At 46.7% G+C, this 17,403-nt stretch overlaps 1 pseudogene; it reads right to left on the reverse strand.

Moving 5' to 3' along the window:
- The window catches only part of LOC130095972 (zona pellucida sperm-binding protein 4-like), a 28,805-nt pseudogene extending 16,304 nt beyond the window's left edge, over positions 1 to 12,501 (reverse strand).
- Positions 12,502 to 17,403: the final 4,902 nt, after the last annotated feature.

Below are 17,403 nucleotides of genomic sequence, written 5' to 3' on the forward strand. Positions count from 1 at the left end.
GGCTAATCACCTATCTTGCTTCAACAGGTTGATATGGATTCAGTAAAATAGCTCCGTCCTACTGGACAAAGGATTGGATAGCAGCCGCGGAGGGTCGACTCGATTCGCCGGCTCAGCCGGACTTCAGCATAGGTAAGTAAGCAGAGCAGGGCAGTATGGATTCGATAAGATAACTCCGTCTCCCTGAACACAGGATGGAATAGCAACAGTGGAGATTCGATTCAGTCTGCTGGCTCAGCGGGACTTCAGCATAGTCAGGTAAGCAGAACAGATCAGTACGAATTCAGTAAGATGACTCTGTCTTCCTGGACATGGGACTGGATAACCACAGTGGAGATTCGACTCAGTTCGCTGGCTCGTCGGGACTTCAGCATAGACCGGTAAGCAGATCAGGTTGGTGTGAATTCAATAAGATGGCTCCGTCTTCCTGGGCACAGTATTGGATAACAACAGTGGAGGTTCAACTCGGTTCACTGGCTCAGCGGGACTTCAGCATAGACAGGTAAGCAGAACAGGTCGGTATGAATTCAGTAAGATAACTCTGGCTTCCTGGGCATGAGACTGGAGCACAACAGTGGAGGTTAAACTCGGTTCACTGGCTCAGCGAGACTTCAGCATAGACTGGTAAGCAGAACAGGTCGGTATGCATTCAGTAAGGCAGCTCCGTCTTCCTGGACACAGGACTGGATAACAACAGTGGAGATTCGACTCAGTTCGCTTGCTCAGCGGGACTTCAGCATAGACCGGTAATTAGATCAGGTCGGTATGAATTCAATAAGATGGCTCCGTCTTCCTGGACACGGGACTGGGTGATAACAACAGTGTTCGACTCTGTTCACTGGCCCAGCGGGACTTCAGCATAAACAGGTAAACAGAACAGGTCGGTATGAATTCAGTAAGATAGCTCCGTCTTCTTGGACACAGTATTGGATAACAACAGTGGAGGTTCAACTCGGTTCACTGGCTCAGCGGGACTTCAGCATAGACAGGTAAGCAGAACAGGTCGGTATGAATTCAGTAAGATAACTCTGGCTTCCTGGGCATGAGACTGGAGCACAACAGTGGAGGTTAAACTCGGTTCACTGGCTCAGCGAGACTTCAGCATAGACAGGTAAGCAGAACAGGTCGGTATGAATTCAGTAAGATAGCTCCGTCTTCTTGGACACAGTATTGGATAACAACAGTGGAGGTTCAACTCGGTTCACTGGCTCAGCGGGACTTCAGCATAGACAGGTAAGCAGAACAGGTCGGTATGAATTCAGTAAGATAGCTCCGTCTTCCTGGGCATGAGACTGGATCACAACAGTGGAGGTTCAACTTGATTCACTGGCTCAGCGGGACTTCAGCATATACAGGTAAGCAAATATTGTTATTCCACATTTAATTATTTTTCATCTCCTGGTAAATACATTGCATATGAGACTGAATAATTAGCAAGACTACACAGAGACACCCAGGCTACATGGAATTATCAGACATAATGCATTAATCGCTGTGTTCTCTGGTTCAGCACCCCGCCCACCAGCGACGTTACCATGGAAACCCGCGAACGGCTAGAGCGATCGAGAGAAGTCCTCTTCTCTGTTCAAAGTCTTGAACCTTTGACTTTTTTTTTTTTTTTTTGCCGTTTTCAACAACAACAAAATTGGGCCAGCAAGCACAGAACGTTGGCACAATGTATCCAACCTTCTAACAACGTCTTAACAACATGGCTAAAAAGTTGTCAACTTATCAACCAATCACATGGCAGTTGCTTCAATGCATGTGTGGTGAAGGTTGATACACCGTTGAACTTGACATTAAACCACCATTCAGGGCCATTGGTGTCTAGGGTGTCTGGACAACCACCGGACGACAAATGTACTCGTCACTGCCCTGAAGCGTGAAAATCAGCCATTTAAATTCAACCGCCCGATGGGCTCATTGGGCTGTCTCATTCTTTATCGAGCATACGTGAGTATTTGGTTTAATTTACCTCAGATAAAATAAGATATGTAGTTATTCAAACATAACCTACAACTTAATTTTCTAATGTGACTAATGTAGCCTCGCTCACACTGTTTAGTTTTTCATTTGATTTGTCTGCTATTTAGTCTCATTCTTTTCTTTGCTCCTCTGGATTTGTTGATGTTTCCTGGACTTATAAAAACAAACTTTATTGCCCGGCTTTCAACTACGCTCCTCTGTCTGCCATATAGCAGAACACGGTTTTGTTCATTAAATGTTCTGATCTTTGCTTTTTATGTTTTAATTATCTTAAAAGTAATGTGTATATTCGTTTATTTCTTTTTTTTTTTCTTTTTTCATAAATGTATTACTTTTGGAAGTGCAATTTGATTACCATAAGCAGTTTTAATTTGTACTCTTCAAAGTGTACAGTTGGCTTGCAGGTGATTATAATTAGGCTAATTTACTGATAGTCCCATTAAATAAAAATAAGGATAAACAATATTTAAAAAGTATATTATTATTTAACATCTGACTAATTCAAAATTAACCTCAAAACATTAAATGCTAAATGGGGGTTATATATATAGGCCTATCTAGCATAAAAAAAAAAAAAAAAATTGTCACACCGTCGTCTCGCAGTGGCTGAATGTCACGCAAAAAAATTGCTACAGCCCTGTCGCGTCTTACAATTCTACGTTGTTACCGCTGTTATCTGGCATTAAGTGTTTCTGCTTCATTAGAGCCTATTATGAGGAAAAAGCTTAACGTGGTTTAAAGTACCTAAACAACGATCAGTGATCACCAAATTTCTCTCTCATATTGCTCCTGAGAGAGAAATTTGGTGATCATTGATCGTTGTTTAGGTACTTTAAACCACGTTAAGCTTTTTCACGATAAGTGTTTTAGAATGTCCCTCTTTCAAAAAAAAAAAAAGATTCAACAAAAGCTGATTGTGTTCATTCAGATGCTGAATAAACATTGATCTATAACATGAAGCGGACCCTGGAAGATTTTTTGGGGGGTTAAGGGGGTAAGTTAATGCTGCAATTGTCATATCACAATAATGATAGAGATTGAAGATGTAAGCCTGTGCAAAATCAGTAATTTTGATGTTTGCAACTATGCATTTAGTAGAAAAGCCCTAAAGAAAGGCACAACCAGCAACCCAGCTCTCAGCAATGGCAGTGTTAGCAGCATCAGCCCAGTGTCAGCCCTACGCAGTGTTAGCAGCAGCAGCCCAGCGTCAGCCCTCAGCAGTGTTAGAAGCAGCAGCCCAGCGTCAGCCCTCAGCAGTGTTAGCAGCAGCAGCCCAGCGTCGGCCCTCAGCAGTGTTAGCAGCAGCAGCCCAGCATCAGCTCTCAGCAGTGTTAGCAGCAGCAGCCCAGCGTCAGCCCTCAGCAGTGTTAGCAGCAGCAGCCCAGCGTCAGCCCTCAGCAGTGTTAGCAGCAGCAGCCCAGCGTCAGCCCTCAGCAGTGTTAGCAGCAGCATCAGCTCTCAGCAGTGGTAGCAGCAGCTGCCCAGCGTCAGCCCTCAGCAGTGTTAGCAGCAGCAGCCCAGTGTCTGCCCTCAGCAGTGTTAGCAGCAGCAGCCCAGCGTCAGCTCTCAGCAGTGTTAGCAGCAGCATCAGCTCTCAGCAGTGTTAGCAGCAGCAGCCCAGCGTCAGCCCTCAGCAGTGTTAGAAGCAGCAGCCCAGCGTCAGCCCTCAGCAGTGGTAGCAGCAGCAGCCCACCGTCAGCCTTCAGCAGTGTTAGCAGCAGCAGCCCAGCAGCAGCTTTCAGCAGTTGTAGCAACAGCAACCCAACGTCGGCCCTCAGGAGTGTTAGCAGCAGCAGCCCAGCGTCAGCCCTCAGCAGTGTTAGCAGCAGCAGCCCAGCGTCGGCCCTCAGCAGTGTTAGCAGCAGCAGCCCAGCATCAGCTCTCAGCAGTGTTAGCAGCAGCAGCCCAGCGTCAGCCCTCAGCAATGTTAGCAGCAGCAGCCCAGCGTCAGCCCTCAGCAGTGTTAGCAGCAGCAGCCCAGCGTCAGCCCTCAGCAGTGTTAGCAGCAGCATCAGCTCTCAGCAGTGGTAGCAGCAGCAGCCCAGCGTCAGCCCTCAGCAGTGTTAGCAGCAGCAGCCCAGTGTCTGCCCTCAGCAGTGTTAGCAGCAGCAGCCCAGCGTCAGCTCTCAGCAGTGTTAGCAGCAGCATCAGCTCTCAGCAGTGTTAGCAGCAGCAGCCCAGCGTCAGCCCTCAGCAGTGTTAGAAGCAGCAGCCCAGCGTCAGCCCTCAGCAGTGGTAGCAGCAGCAGCCCACCGTCAGCCTTCAGCAGTGTTAGCAGCAGCAGCCCAGCAGCAGCTTTCAGCAGTTGTAGCAACAGCAGCCCAGCGTCGGCCCTCAAGAGTGTTAGCAGCAGCAGCCCAGCGTCAGCCCTCAGCAGTGGTAGCAGCAGCAGCCCAGCGTCAGCCTTCAGCAGTGGCAGCAACAGCAGCCCAGCATCAGCCCTCAGCAGTGTTAGCAGAAGCAGCCCAGCATCAGCTCTCAGCAGTGTTAGCAGCAGCAGCCCAGCATCAGCTCTCAGCAGTGTTAGCAGCAGCAGCCCAGCGTCAGCCCTCAGCAGTGTTAGCAGCAGCAGCCCAGCATCAGCCCTCAGCAGTGTTAGCAGCAGCAGCCCAGCGTCAGCTCTCAGCAGTGTTAGCAGCAGCATCAGCTCTCAGCAGTGTTAGCAGCAGCAGCCCAGCATCAGCCCTCAGCAGTGTTAGAAGCAGCAGCCCAGCGTCAGCCCTCAGCAGTGGTAGCAGCAGCAGCCCACCGTCAGCCTTCAGCAGTGTTAGCAGCAGCAGCAGCTTTCAGCAGTTGTAGCAACAGCAGCCCAGCGTCAGCCCTCAGCAGTGTTAGCAGCAGCAGCCCAGCGTCAGCCCTCTGCAGTGGTAGCAGCAGCAGCCCAGCGTCAGCCCTCAGCAGTGTTAGCAGCAGCAGCCCAGTGTCTGCCCTCAGCAGTGTTAGCAGCAGCAGCCCAGCGTCAGCTCTCAGCAGTGTTAGCAGCAGCAGCAGCTCTCAGCAGTGGTAGCAGCAGCAGCCCAGCGTCAGCCCTCAGCAGTGTTAGCAGAAGCAGCCCAGTGTCAGCCCTCAGCAGTGTTAGCAGCAGCAGCCCAGCATCAGCCCTCAGCAGTGTTAGCAGCAGCAGCCCAGCGTCAGCCCTCAGCAGTGTTAGCAGCAGCAGCCCAGCGTCAGCCCTCAGCAGTGTTAGCAGCAGCATCAGCTCTCAGCAGTGGTAGCAGCAGCAGCCCAGCGTCAGCCCTCAGCAGTGTTAGCAGCAGCAGCCCAGTGTCTGCCCTCAGCAGTGTTAGCAGCAGCAGCCCAGCGTCAGCTCTCAGCAGTGTTAGCAGCAGCATCAGCTCTCAGCAGTGTTAGCAGCAGCAGCCCAGCGTCAGCCCTCAGCAGTGTTAGAAGCAGCAGCCCAGCGTCAGCCCTCAGCAGTGGTAGCAGCAACAGCCCACCGTCAGCCTTCAGCAGTTTTAGCAGCAGCAGCCCAGCAGCAGCTTTCAGCAGTTGTAGCAACAGCAGCCCAGCGTCGGCCCTCAGGAGTGTTAGCAGCAGCAGCCCAGCGTCAGCCCTCAGCAGTGGTAGCAGCAGCAGCCCAGCGTCAGCCTTCAGCAGTGGCAGCAACAGCAGCCCAGCATCAGCCCTCAGCAGTGTTAGCAGAAGCAGCCCAGCATCAGCTCTCAGCAGTGTTAGCAGCAGCAGCCCAGCATCAGCTCTCAGCAGTGTTAGTAGCAGCAGCCCAGCGTCAGCCCTCAGCAGTGTTAGCAGCAGCAGCCCAGCATCAGCCCTCAGCAGTGTTAGCAGCAGCAGCCCAGCGTCGGCCCTCAGCAGTGTTAGCAGCAGCAGCCCAGCATCAGCTCTCAGCAGTGTTAGCAGCAGCAGCCCAGCGTCAGCCCTCAGCAGTGTTAGCAGCAGCAGCCCAGCAGCAGCTTTCAGCAGTTGTAGCAACAGCAGCCCAGCGTCAGCCCTCAGCAGTGTTAGCAGCAGCAGCCCAGCGTCAGCCCTCTGCAATGGTAGCAGCAGCAGCCCAGCGTCAGCCCTCAGCAGTGTTAGCAGCAGCAGCCCAGCGTCAGCTCTCAGCAGTGTTAGCAGCAGCAGCAGCTCTCAGCAGTGGTAGCAGCAGCAGCCCAGCGTCAGCCCTCAGCAGTGTTAGCAGCAGCAGCCCAGCGTCAGCCCTCAGCAGTGTTAGCAGCAGCAGCCCAGCGTCAGCCCTCAGCAGTGTTAGCAGCAGCATCAGCTCTCAGCAGTGGTAGCAGCAGCAGCCCAGCGTCAGCCCTCAGCAGTGTTAGCAGCAGCAGCCCAGTGTCTGCCCTCAGCAGTGTTAGCAGCAGCAGCCCAGCGTCAGCTCTCAGCAGTGTTAGCAGCAGCATCAGCTCTCAGCAGTGTTAGCAGCAGCAGCCCAGCGTCAGCCCTCAGCAGTGTTAGAAGCAGCAGCCCAGCGTCAGCCCTCAGCAGTGGTAGCAGCAGCAGCCCACCGTCAGCCTTCAGCAGTTTTAGCAGCAGCAGCCCAGCAGCAGCTTTCAGCAGATATAGCAACAGCAGCCCAGCGTCGGCCCTCAGGAGTGTTAGCAGCAGCAGCCCAGCGTCAGCCCTCAGCAGTGGTAGCTGCAGCAGCCCAGCGTCAGCCTTCAGCAGTGGCAGCAACAGCAGCCCAGCATCAGCCCTCAGCAGTGTTAGCAGAAGCAGCCCAGCATCAGCTCTCAGCAGTGTTAGCAGCAGCAGCCCAGCATCAGCTCTCAGCAGTGTTAGTAGCAGCAGCCCAGCGTCAGCCCTCAGCAGTGTTAGCAGCAGCAGCCCAGCATCAGCCCTCAGCAGTGTTAGCAGCAGCAGCCCTGCGTCGGCCCTCAGCAGTGTTAGCAGCAGCAGCCCAGCATCAGCTCTCAGCAGTGTTAGCAGCAGCAGCCCAGCGTCAGCCCTCAGCAGTGTTAGCAGCAGCAGCCCAGCGTCAGCCCTCAGCAGTGTTTGCAGCAGCAGCCCAGCGTCAGCCCTCAGCAGTGTTAGCAGCAGCAGCCCAGCGTCAGCCCTTAGCAGTGTTAGCAGCAGCAGCCCAGCGTCAGCCCTCAGCAGTGTTAGCAGCAGCAGCCCAGTGTCTGCCCTCAGCAGTGTTAGCAGCAGCAGTCCAGCGTCAGCTCTCAGCAGTGTTAGCAGCAGCATCAGCTCTCAGCAGTGGTAGCAGCAGCAGCCCAGCGTCAGCCCTCAGCAGTGTTAGCAGAAGCAGCCCAGTGTCAGCCCTCAGCAGTGTTAGCAGCAGCAGCCCAGCGTCAGCCCTCAGCAGTGTTAGCAGCAGCAGCCCAGTGTCAGCCCTCAGCAGTGTTAGCAGCAGCAGCCCAGCGTCAGCCCCCAGCAGTGTTAGCAGAAGCAGCCCAGTGTCAGCCCTCAGCAGTGTTAGCAGCAGCAGCCCAGCGTCAGCCCTCAGCAGTGTTAGCAGCAGCAGCCCAGCGTCAGCCCTCAGCAGTGTTGGCAGCAGCATCAGCTCTCAGCAGTGTTAGCAGCAGCAGCCCAGCGTCAGCCCTCAGCAGTGTTAGCAGAAGCAGCCCAGTGTCAGCCCTCAGCAGTGTTAGCAGCAGCAGCCCAGCGTCAGCCCTCAGCAGTGTTGGCAGCAGCATCAGCCCTCAGCAGTGGTAGCAGCAGCAGCCCAGCGTCAGCCCTCAGCAGTGTTAGCAGAAGCAGCCCAGTGTCAGCCCTCAGTTTGCCAATTTGTTGGACTCTGCCCCAATATGAACACTTCAAAACCAAATACTCGTTCATATCTAATAATGCACTGGGATGTGAAATATGCAGAGATGCAGGGTCACCAGGTGTGCTAAGATCTGGTTCAAACAAATACACTTTTTCATCAGAGTGGCAATATGGCAGAGTTAAACCTTATGGGGATACTAAAGACAAGCAGATGAGATCGTTACGAAAAAAAATATGCGAGCACGTAACATCGCATAGCCACAAATTAGCCGAGTCGATCTGTGAAAAAAAAGAAGTACATTAGATGCCAGCTTCCTAAATGCACAACAAGAACAGCTGTGCACCACTGAGAAGGTGTTTAGGACGGCATATCACATTGCCAAAAGAAATCGCCCATACACAGATCACCCTTCGCTCATTGACATACAGCGCATGAATGGTCTTAATATGGGGAGAGTTTTGCACACTAATGTCACATGCACAGAGATTGTTAATTTCATCTCAATAGAAATGAAACATGCCCTGATGACCAGCATCAGGAATACAAGGCCCAAAGTGTCCATCCTGATAGATGAGAGCACGACACTAAGCAAAAAATCTTGTTTAGTTGTATATGTTCGCGCATCAATTCAAAATTCAGACCCACTCACTTTTTTCTTAGAGGTTATTGAGCTAGAACAGACTACTGCAGATGGCATCACTGATGCATTGCTCAAGTGTCTCATGGACAATGGGTTAGATGATGAGTTTCTGAAGCAGTGCTTTCTTGGCTTTTGCTCAGATGGGGCATCGGTGATGCTGGGTAGAAAAGCAGGGGTGTATGCAAAGCTAAAGGCCAGATATCCCGCAGTGGTTGGCTGGCACTGCCTTAATCATAGGCTAGAGCTGTCAGTTGGGGATGCCGTAAGGAGCTGTGTGGAAACCAACCACTTCACCAGTTTCCTGGATAAGCTGTACTGTCTTTATAGTCAGTCCCCAAAGAATTTGAGGGAACTGGATGAGGCCGCATCAGTAGTGGGCACACAGTTGAGAAAAAATATGTTGTGTGTTCAATGTGAGATGGGTAGTTGACTTTATTAGTGCTGGTAAGGATACATCCAGGACCTCGGCTGAAAGGTGCATGTATGACGGGCTTGCAGCTAAATTATCCTCAGAGGGTTTTGTTGTCAATTTAGGACTAATGTTGGGTGCTCTAGAAGAGCTTAAAGACTTGTCTGAGGCATTACAAAACAGAGAAATTCGTCTCTCAGAAGGTTTAAAAAAAGTTAAACGGCAGGCTGATGTTTTCCCAGCAATGATGGAGACACCAGGCCCTCATTACCAGATTGCCTGTCAGGCTGTTCAGGATGGTGTTTTTAAGGGATTCCATTGAAAACTGGTGGGAGACAAATAAAAATCAATCACGGAAAGTTTTATCATGCACTCAGTTATAGCATGCAGTTCAGGATGGTCCCAGAGCATGAGCTGGAGCTTTTTGATCAAATAAATGTGTTGTCACCTGACACCTGGGCCTCTCCAGTGCCACTGCTGTATGGAGAACAAGAATTGAGGCAGCTGTGTGTTAGTCTGGCTGTGAACTACTGTAGTGTCAAACAAGGTTTCAGGGACTACAAGGAAAACCCAAACATGGCAATTAAAGAGGGTCTTCTGAAATTAAAACACACAGTAGATACACTGGCTGTGAGTGTGAAATGTGATTCAGCTGAATGTGAAAGGGGATTCTCAGCTATGAATATTATTGTTTCACCACTGAGAAATCAGCTGAAGATTGTCAATGTGTCCTATTTGATGTTTGTAAAGTTAGTGGGTCCACCACTAGAGTTATGGAACCCAACTAAGTTTGTTACGAAGTGGGTGATGACAAGGAGGTCAGCAGACCATGCTGCCTGTAGATAAAGACAGCATAAACCAGAGGAGCCTGCATTTACTCCTATTTGGAAGCTGATGAATGCATGAATTGTAATATGTGAATAAGTAAATGTGATGTATTTAAAGTGAAAACGGTTATGTCTGCACGTAAGTGCCTCAAGTGTTGTTCGGGTTGTTTCATAATGTATTGAGTTGAGTAATTACCTCCCGTGTCGATGTGATTAAATCAAACATAACATAAATTGGCCCTGATTCTCTTAAATCTACATCATGTTCTTGTTTAAAGATGTTTACATATTTGCCAACCAATATTTTCAAACATGTTCAATTTCATACATTTTCCGAGGGTGAAATCCATTGCCTGCTTGTAAACATTAAAGGTAAAAAATAATAATAAAGTAAAATCTCAGAAGAGCTTGAGTTTGTTGCCCAGCTCTGTTTGTTTGAACTGCGAGAGGCGTCTAAACTTACACTGGTTACTCTTGTGGCGGAAGTCAACTTGCGTAGTACGCGAACGGCCGTCTGCTGGAAACTAGTTATTTTAGTTTTAAGTTTTAAACATGGATATTTTTCTTACACATACACATCACTTCAGAAGGCCTTTATTAACCCCCACAGAGCCATGTGGATTACTTTTATCATAGATGGATGATTTTATATGGACTTCAAAACATAAAACAGCCATTCACTGTCATTATAAAGCTTGCAAGAGCCGGGACATTTAATATAACTCTGATTGTTTTAGTCTGTAAGAAGAATGTCATACACCTAGGATGATTTGAGGGTGAGTAAATCATGGGGTAAATTTCATCATTGGGTGAACTATCCCTTTAAGGGATAATATTGACTGCAGAGAGACTTTTAAATAAAAAAACTAGTCCTCTGAAAGTGCATTCTTGCATGGCCACATCTGCAATGCTCTCAAGACCTGTTCACACCCAGTATTTAGATGCATTTTGGTTGATCGGATCACAAGTAGACATTAAACAGGAATGTCATTAAACAGAAACACCTGGGGCCTCATGTATCAATCTTGCGTAAGCACAAAAAATTTGCGTACGCCAGCTTTCACGCTCACGGTCGGATGTACTAACAGTGAAATTAACGCGAGAATATGCATTCCTCCCCGCCAATTTCATGTCTGGCGTACGTACATTTCTCATAGTTTTTTCCGTTGGCAACTCTTACAGGCAATGAAGTCAAGTTGCAAACATTACACAACGAATTGTTCTACACGTCTATCGCACCACCACATGTGGGAAGCATTGCTGTTAATTTGCAATTTATAAAATAATTATATAAGATCTATAATTCCGCTCGAAGGGGGTCTCGCCCAGGGTGTAATTCAGTGTAGAACCGCCACTGTTCGAGTCTGTTCCTTATTAATGGGAAAACGCCACTGATCTAATGACATATAATTTCATTCTATATAGATCAGTGGTACACGCATTTGCCATACATGCAATGGATACGTAAAATCTCTCCCACAGCAGCAGATATACTCCAGAGATTAAAGTGTCACTTCACCCATAATTGAGGCAACTCTCTGTTCAAAGGGTGTGAGTTCATCGACCCCTTTACCACTGCCTGTTCTGCCCACACTTTGTCGGTGCGCAGCAGTTCTCCGTTTAACGTCCACCTTTATATCAGACCATTTCTATTTAAGGTAATTTACAGTGCGACTTACAGATCCCACCGCATTGACGGCACCAGCCAAATTCGCACACTTATTTTTAGGGGTTCAAGCACTTCAGTGCTGAAACCCTATTGTTATTGTTAATTTTCCCATCATGCAACATTCTCCATGTAAAACTGATCGGGCAGGACGAACCGTAAGTCGTAGAAACTTGAAACTTTGGGGGCTGGTAGTACTCACACCGCCTACAGCCTCACCAAGGCACCCCGATTGGCCCATAGGTGGCTTCAGCGGGCAAAAGTACGAAATGGCTCATAACTCCTCAACCGTCGGGTGTAGGCTCAAGTGTCTTACATCGTTGGAATCCTTGGCTCGAGCCGGACAAGATGCATGCCTCGGATTGGCTCGCCCTTCCAGCTCCAATTTCGAGTAAATTGCGTTTTTGTGTAAAACCTACTTTTGCGAACTACTCCTAGGTTTTTGGCCTGATCGGAACCAAACCACTGCAGAAATATTCTCTGGAGTCCGATTGTCAATAATCATAAAAAAAAAATTAAATTTCAATTGTCGGTTGCTAAGGGGAACCAAAACGTTTGATGGCACCAGAACCACTTTTACTTAAATGGTTATAACTTGTGAACGGAAAGAGATATTTTCGCTAAATTTGGGACACATGTTCATGAGCACAATCTGAGGTGGCATGAAAAAAATTGCGACGATTGGCCACTTGGTGGCGCTATAACATGGAAAAAAAATCATGACAATGGTTATAACTGCATCCAAACGTTAGTCTAATGAAAGATGGCATGCAGTGTCTTTGTCCAGGGTACCTTGATAGTCTATGAGAACATTGGTGTAGCTAAAAAAACTCAGTATACATCATCGGCAAAATGCCCTGAAGGAGCCTGAGACTTTTCAAGCCAGCTTTTTTTCACGGAAACTGCTGAGGAAACTGTTGATTACCTTGCTGTTGAACTGACTGTTGAAACTGCTGAGGAAACTGTTGACTAGCTTGCTGTTGAACTGGCCGAGGAAACTGTTGACTAGCTTGCTGTTGAACTGGCCGAGGAAACTGTCGACTAGCTTGCTGTTGAACTGACTGAGGAAACTGTTGACTAGCTTGCTGTTGAACTGACTGAGGAAACTGTCGACTAGCTTGCTGTTGAACTGACTGAGGAAACTGTTGACTAGCTTGCTGTTGAACTGGCTGTTGAAACCGCTGGTCAGTTTGCTGGAACATCAGAGTTTGAGGATTCTGGGGCAGATTACTCCACTGTGGAACAGCATGACAGAAAGCACAGAACCAAACAAAGTGCCAGAGACCGAGGAGCACACCAACTTCCTGCCATTGTTCAACAGCTAGTCACACTGTTGAGATGCTGCCCTTTGGTCTTTTTGTACCATACAGACTGTGGCTAATTAATGATTATCCCTCCCTCTTCATTAACAGTCATGATTCTCCAGACTTGCATGGGTGGGAGTTTATGCAACTGCGTGATTCTATTGGTTCTTAAAACATTTTTGTTTGTTTTTCCATCCTATGTGAACATACACAAAAGCACATATTGAGCTGAATTCAGAATAGTATGCTAGTACTATTTCTGGCATTCTGCCAATTTGCTATGCAGCACCACATTGCTTATGCATGCAGTTCAAATGCTGTAGCCTCCTAATTTGTGTGATATTATTACACAGAAAGTTGAGTATATATTTTTCATTGAAGTTAAACTAAAGGACACATTTCAGAGTTGGCTTGAATCCTGAAGTGTACAGAAAATTGATACATTTTCAATATCTACTTCCAAAAAAAAACCTTCTGCAGTGATGACCATGGAGATATTACTATTTCAGCATGTCACCTTGAGATAATTTGATTGGTGCAGTACAGCAGGCTGGAGATGCAGTGTCATTTGTCAAAACAACCACACAGCAAACACATCCACCATTGCCCTGTCTAATCCAATAGTCTGCCAGGCACTCATTTAGACTCATCTTTATATATATATATATTTATATGTATATTAGGGATGGAACGATTATCGGTTTCACGATAAACCACGATAAAATGTCCTGATGGTTAGTATTATCGTTTAAAATGTAATTATCATTAAAACCGTGTTTGATTATCACGATTTTGGAAACTTGCGGTAAATCCTGTGCTGGCAGCATTAGTCTGACGCAGCCGCATCATGCAACGTTGTATTTTTTATTTTATTGTTTGTACGAGAATACATGGCGGAAGGCAGTGACAGAAGAGGAGATTCATTACCCCAAAATCCTCCCCGCCGCGGCTGCAGCTTCTCAGTGACGTCCAATATTGTACGTACTTTTCTGTTGTTTAATGCTTAAGGCATTAAAACATTGTAAAGCACCATAAAGTTTTCGTGCACTATATTCCAAGACTTATGAAACCATTCGATAGCTTAATGTGATGTACAAATTAATATTTAAGGTGTTAAAGTTAATGGAAACTCATCTCTCCTCAGTCCACAGTCATTCTCCATTCAGCATTCAAACAGCCCATTGAATTCAGTTACGACAGTAGCACGAGGAAACTCACTCCAAGATCAATGTTCCCATTATTAGACATTATTTGTATGTAGTGATGTTTGTGATATGGGTAAAACATCACAATCAGTAAATGAGCTATTGCTCTGCTACAGTATATAAACCTGTTGTTTATGCCTCTTGTGGTGTGGCATGGTTGAAAGCCTGGCCCTTATTTTCGTTGCTACAGACTGGAGAAAGTAGTGAGGTCTGTGACCGGTGTAAAACGTCACAGTCTTTAAATGAGCGGCCAATAGGCTATCGCTCCGCTACAATAAACCTGTTTATGCCTCTTGGTGTGCGTCATGGTTGAAGGCCACGTACTATGGAGGTATTTTTTTTAACTGTGTAGCTTAGCTGTTTGATCTTTGTGTTATTTAGTGACATTATGCAATTTATCTTGTGTAGTGTGACGTTGGGCTACCAAGGCGACTCAGGAGAACACTTTGGGACAAAATGTTGTATGTGGAGTGCTGTTGGTCTTGGTGTGGTGTGGCTTCAGGGCCCCCCATCTGTGTGGTACCACAGTGTAACAGCCAGGTCGGAGCAGCAGCTGCTGCTATTATAGCCACTAAAGAAGCTACTCTATGATCTATTTATGTGTCGTTGTGAGTAAACACAACGAGTAAATAAACTTGTATGCTTTTTTTAAATTGAGATTTTAAAAAATGTTTGTTCACTTTGTTGTGTTTTAAGGTCCTCTGTGTGTGCGTTAGGGCAGGCTGAGTGAGAGCAGTCACCTTAATGTAGCCCTCTTCCTATCCCTCGCTCTGAGGTACACTGCTGCTTATGGGGTCCAGTCACCACCTCGTCCAATGCCCAAGTGGGCTTGAATGTTCCCTTTTGGTTTTGTTTGGATTATTTATTTGTGTTTGTGGATTTGTTTTATAGTACTGTCACTGACGTGTTTAATTATTCAGACTGTTTTGTCTCCATCCATTGTATCGATTACTAGGGGTGTAAATATTAATCGATTCGTATCGATCCATCGATTATACAGCTGACAATTCGATGAGTCCGCAAGTATCGATTAATGTGTTTATTTTGCCGCCTGTCTATTTTCAGCATCCGCTCCGACATACGTACAACCTACTCCTAAGTTGCGGGTGGCGCTAACCTCATTATTGTCTTCTGCTTCACACGCGTTACTTACGTTTCACAGTCTATGTTCACACACATTGTTCAGTCTGACTTTCAAGAGCGATGGAACCGTCAGAGCGAGCTGGCAATGAAAGTGAAATGTTACACACTCCAGTCGGCGTCAAGTCATGGGTGTGGAAGTATTTTGGCTTCAGGAAAACAGATGGAGCAGTGGTAAGAGATGTTGCCGTTTGCAAAGAGAAAGACTCTGCTATAGTGTAACATACACATTATGTGAATAGAATACTGTGGCGAGCAGGCCGAGGGACGTGAGAGAACGGCGCGAGGCTGGTGGCGTGAGTGTTAATGAACTTCACCTGTGAGACTCACTGGTCTCGAATCTCTCACGGAGGAGCAGAAGCATAAAAAGAGGAGCTACGACGCTGAAGATCGAGGCCGTTTCTCAATATGCGCTCTTGTCTGTACTTGTGTTCTTGTGGACCTGTGAAACGTCATCAGTCACTGCCCAAGTACTGTTCCAATTCAAAGTTCACATCTAGCCAAGTCCAGTTCAAATCCCCGGATGTGTTCTTGATCCGCCCCGTTTACCGAGGATGCATCGAGAGGTGACTTGTGCCGACTTGAGACAGCCAGGTATCCCAGAATGCATCTCGCACCAACCAGCAAGCGTCAATAGCAGAGGAGAAAACCCGCATAATATCAAAATACTACTGTTTTGGTGTCGTGAAATGTAATTAAAAGCTCAAATCTGTGGTTTATTTTTAAAGATAGCGCCCATTTGAAAAATGTATCTGACGAGTTGTGAGATCCAGGCGATCACCGGGCGTTCAGCGCTCATTAACCCCGACTGGAACAGCTTTTCCTCGGCTAGTGCTTCTGACGTTTGCCGCGTGCTCTGATGTCTCTAGTCTAGTGGATAAACATGACGTATAATTCGTCTTGTGTAGCCTATAAGTCGATCTTTGGTCTCATTAATCTATAGTTTGTTCCATGGCAAAAAATCGTTTTGGCTGAGGGCAAAGTGAAGTTTCATAACTTTATAAATTTAGGCAATTTAACTTTAACTTTGTAGCCTATTAGAGAGCTTACTTATGTTTGATTGAATTGTTTGCTTTATTTCTCATTGTAGCTTCTTATACCTTTTAGGCTACTTATACTTTTATATTGGATTATTATTGATCATTAAAACGGACATTTAACAAAAAGAGACAGGGTTGTGTAATTTTATTTTATATACTTTAATATATATATATTTTTTATATTTATTTTAACATTCTCTTCACTATATGTACAATAAAATAAAATGACACAACCCTGTCTCTGTTTTTTAAATGTCAATAAAAATCAATAGTGTTTCATATTTTTAAAATGAAAACAAAATGAAGCAGGGTTGTGTTTTATATTTCATGTTGTTATAAATATATGCAGTGAAGATAATCAATGTAGGCCTACGCGTTGCCTAAACCACATGGCCATTAGGCTAATATGTTTAAGTTTTTTTTAAATGAAAAGAGGCTGAGTGGTGTTTTATAACATATTTTGTTTTATTGTTGACGAAAAGAGGCAGAGTTGTAGCTTATTTCGTTTTATTGTTGCCTAAAATATAAATAAAGAGATTACTGGAGTAGCCAGAGCGCGCTGAGTGACGCGATCAAGAACGCCGCTGTTCCATTTGCAGAATAACCGGACTTGCGTCCTCTCGTCCTCTGGAGTTCTTTCTCCTGAGTCGAACTTGGCAAGTCCGAACTACCAAGGACGCAAGTCCGAAGTTTGCATCCTCGGTATTGAGAAACGACCCGAGAGACCGGTGTGTCTCACAGGTGACGTTCATTAACACTCACGCCACCGGCCTCGCGACGTTCATTCACGTAGTGTATCGTAGCGTATCTAATCGAATCGTATCGCGGGAAATTCTGAAGTATCGAAAATAATCGAATCGTTGGCTTAAAAAATCGGTATCGAATCAAATCGTCATTAAGGCTCCGATTTACACCCCTATCGATTATCACCATGTGGTTTTAGATATTTCGGCCAATTTTGCTAACCTATGACCTATAGTTAGCTACAAGAGTCTGGTGTGCATTTTTTTATTTATATATATTTTTTTATACTTCTGTGACAGGAAGTACTTGTTTTGCCTGTGTATGGTTCTGTAACATTTATTTTTTTCTTTTTGCTTATCAGTATAAGCGTATGAGTATGAGTATATTATGTTTTTGTGCTTTCCTTGATTTTCTGTTTCCTTTTGTTCCTTTCTTTTATAGGAGCTGAGTGCTTCCTGAAGCGGGCTGGTTCATTGCTGCACAGACTTTACTTCACCAAGGGTTGTCATTATTGCTGTGCCATTTTTTTGCAGTGATTCTGAATGGCGTGGTGTCTCTTCTGTGTACCTGGTGCTGTCATAATTGTCACGTTTTCTATGTGTTTAGTTCAGTTTTGCGTTCTTGTTTCCCCCTGCCTTTGTGATTTTGGTTCAGTCCTGTTAGTTTTCCCGGTCTGTCTAAGGGGGCTTTTACACTGGGCTCGTTTGCTGCAATCCGAGCCCGAGCGCGCTTGTTCCCGGCGCCCCCCGCAGCGTTGGTCTGGTTTCACACTCAACTTGA

Source organism: Rhinichthys klamathensis, unplaced genomic scaffold (assembly GCF_029890125.1).
Source record: "Rhinichthys klamathensis goyatoka isolate OS25496 unplaced genomic scaffold, OSU_Roscu_1.1 h1tg000194l_1, whole genome shotgun sequence".
NCBI lineage: Eukaryota > Metazoa > Chordata > Actinopteri > Cypriniformes > Leuciscidae > Rhinichthys > Rhinichthys klamathensis.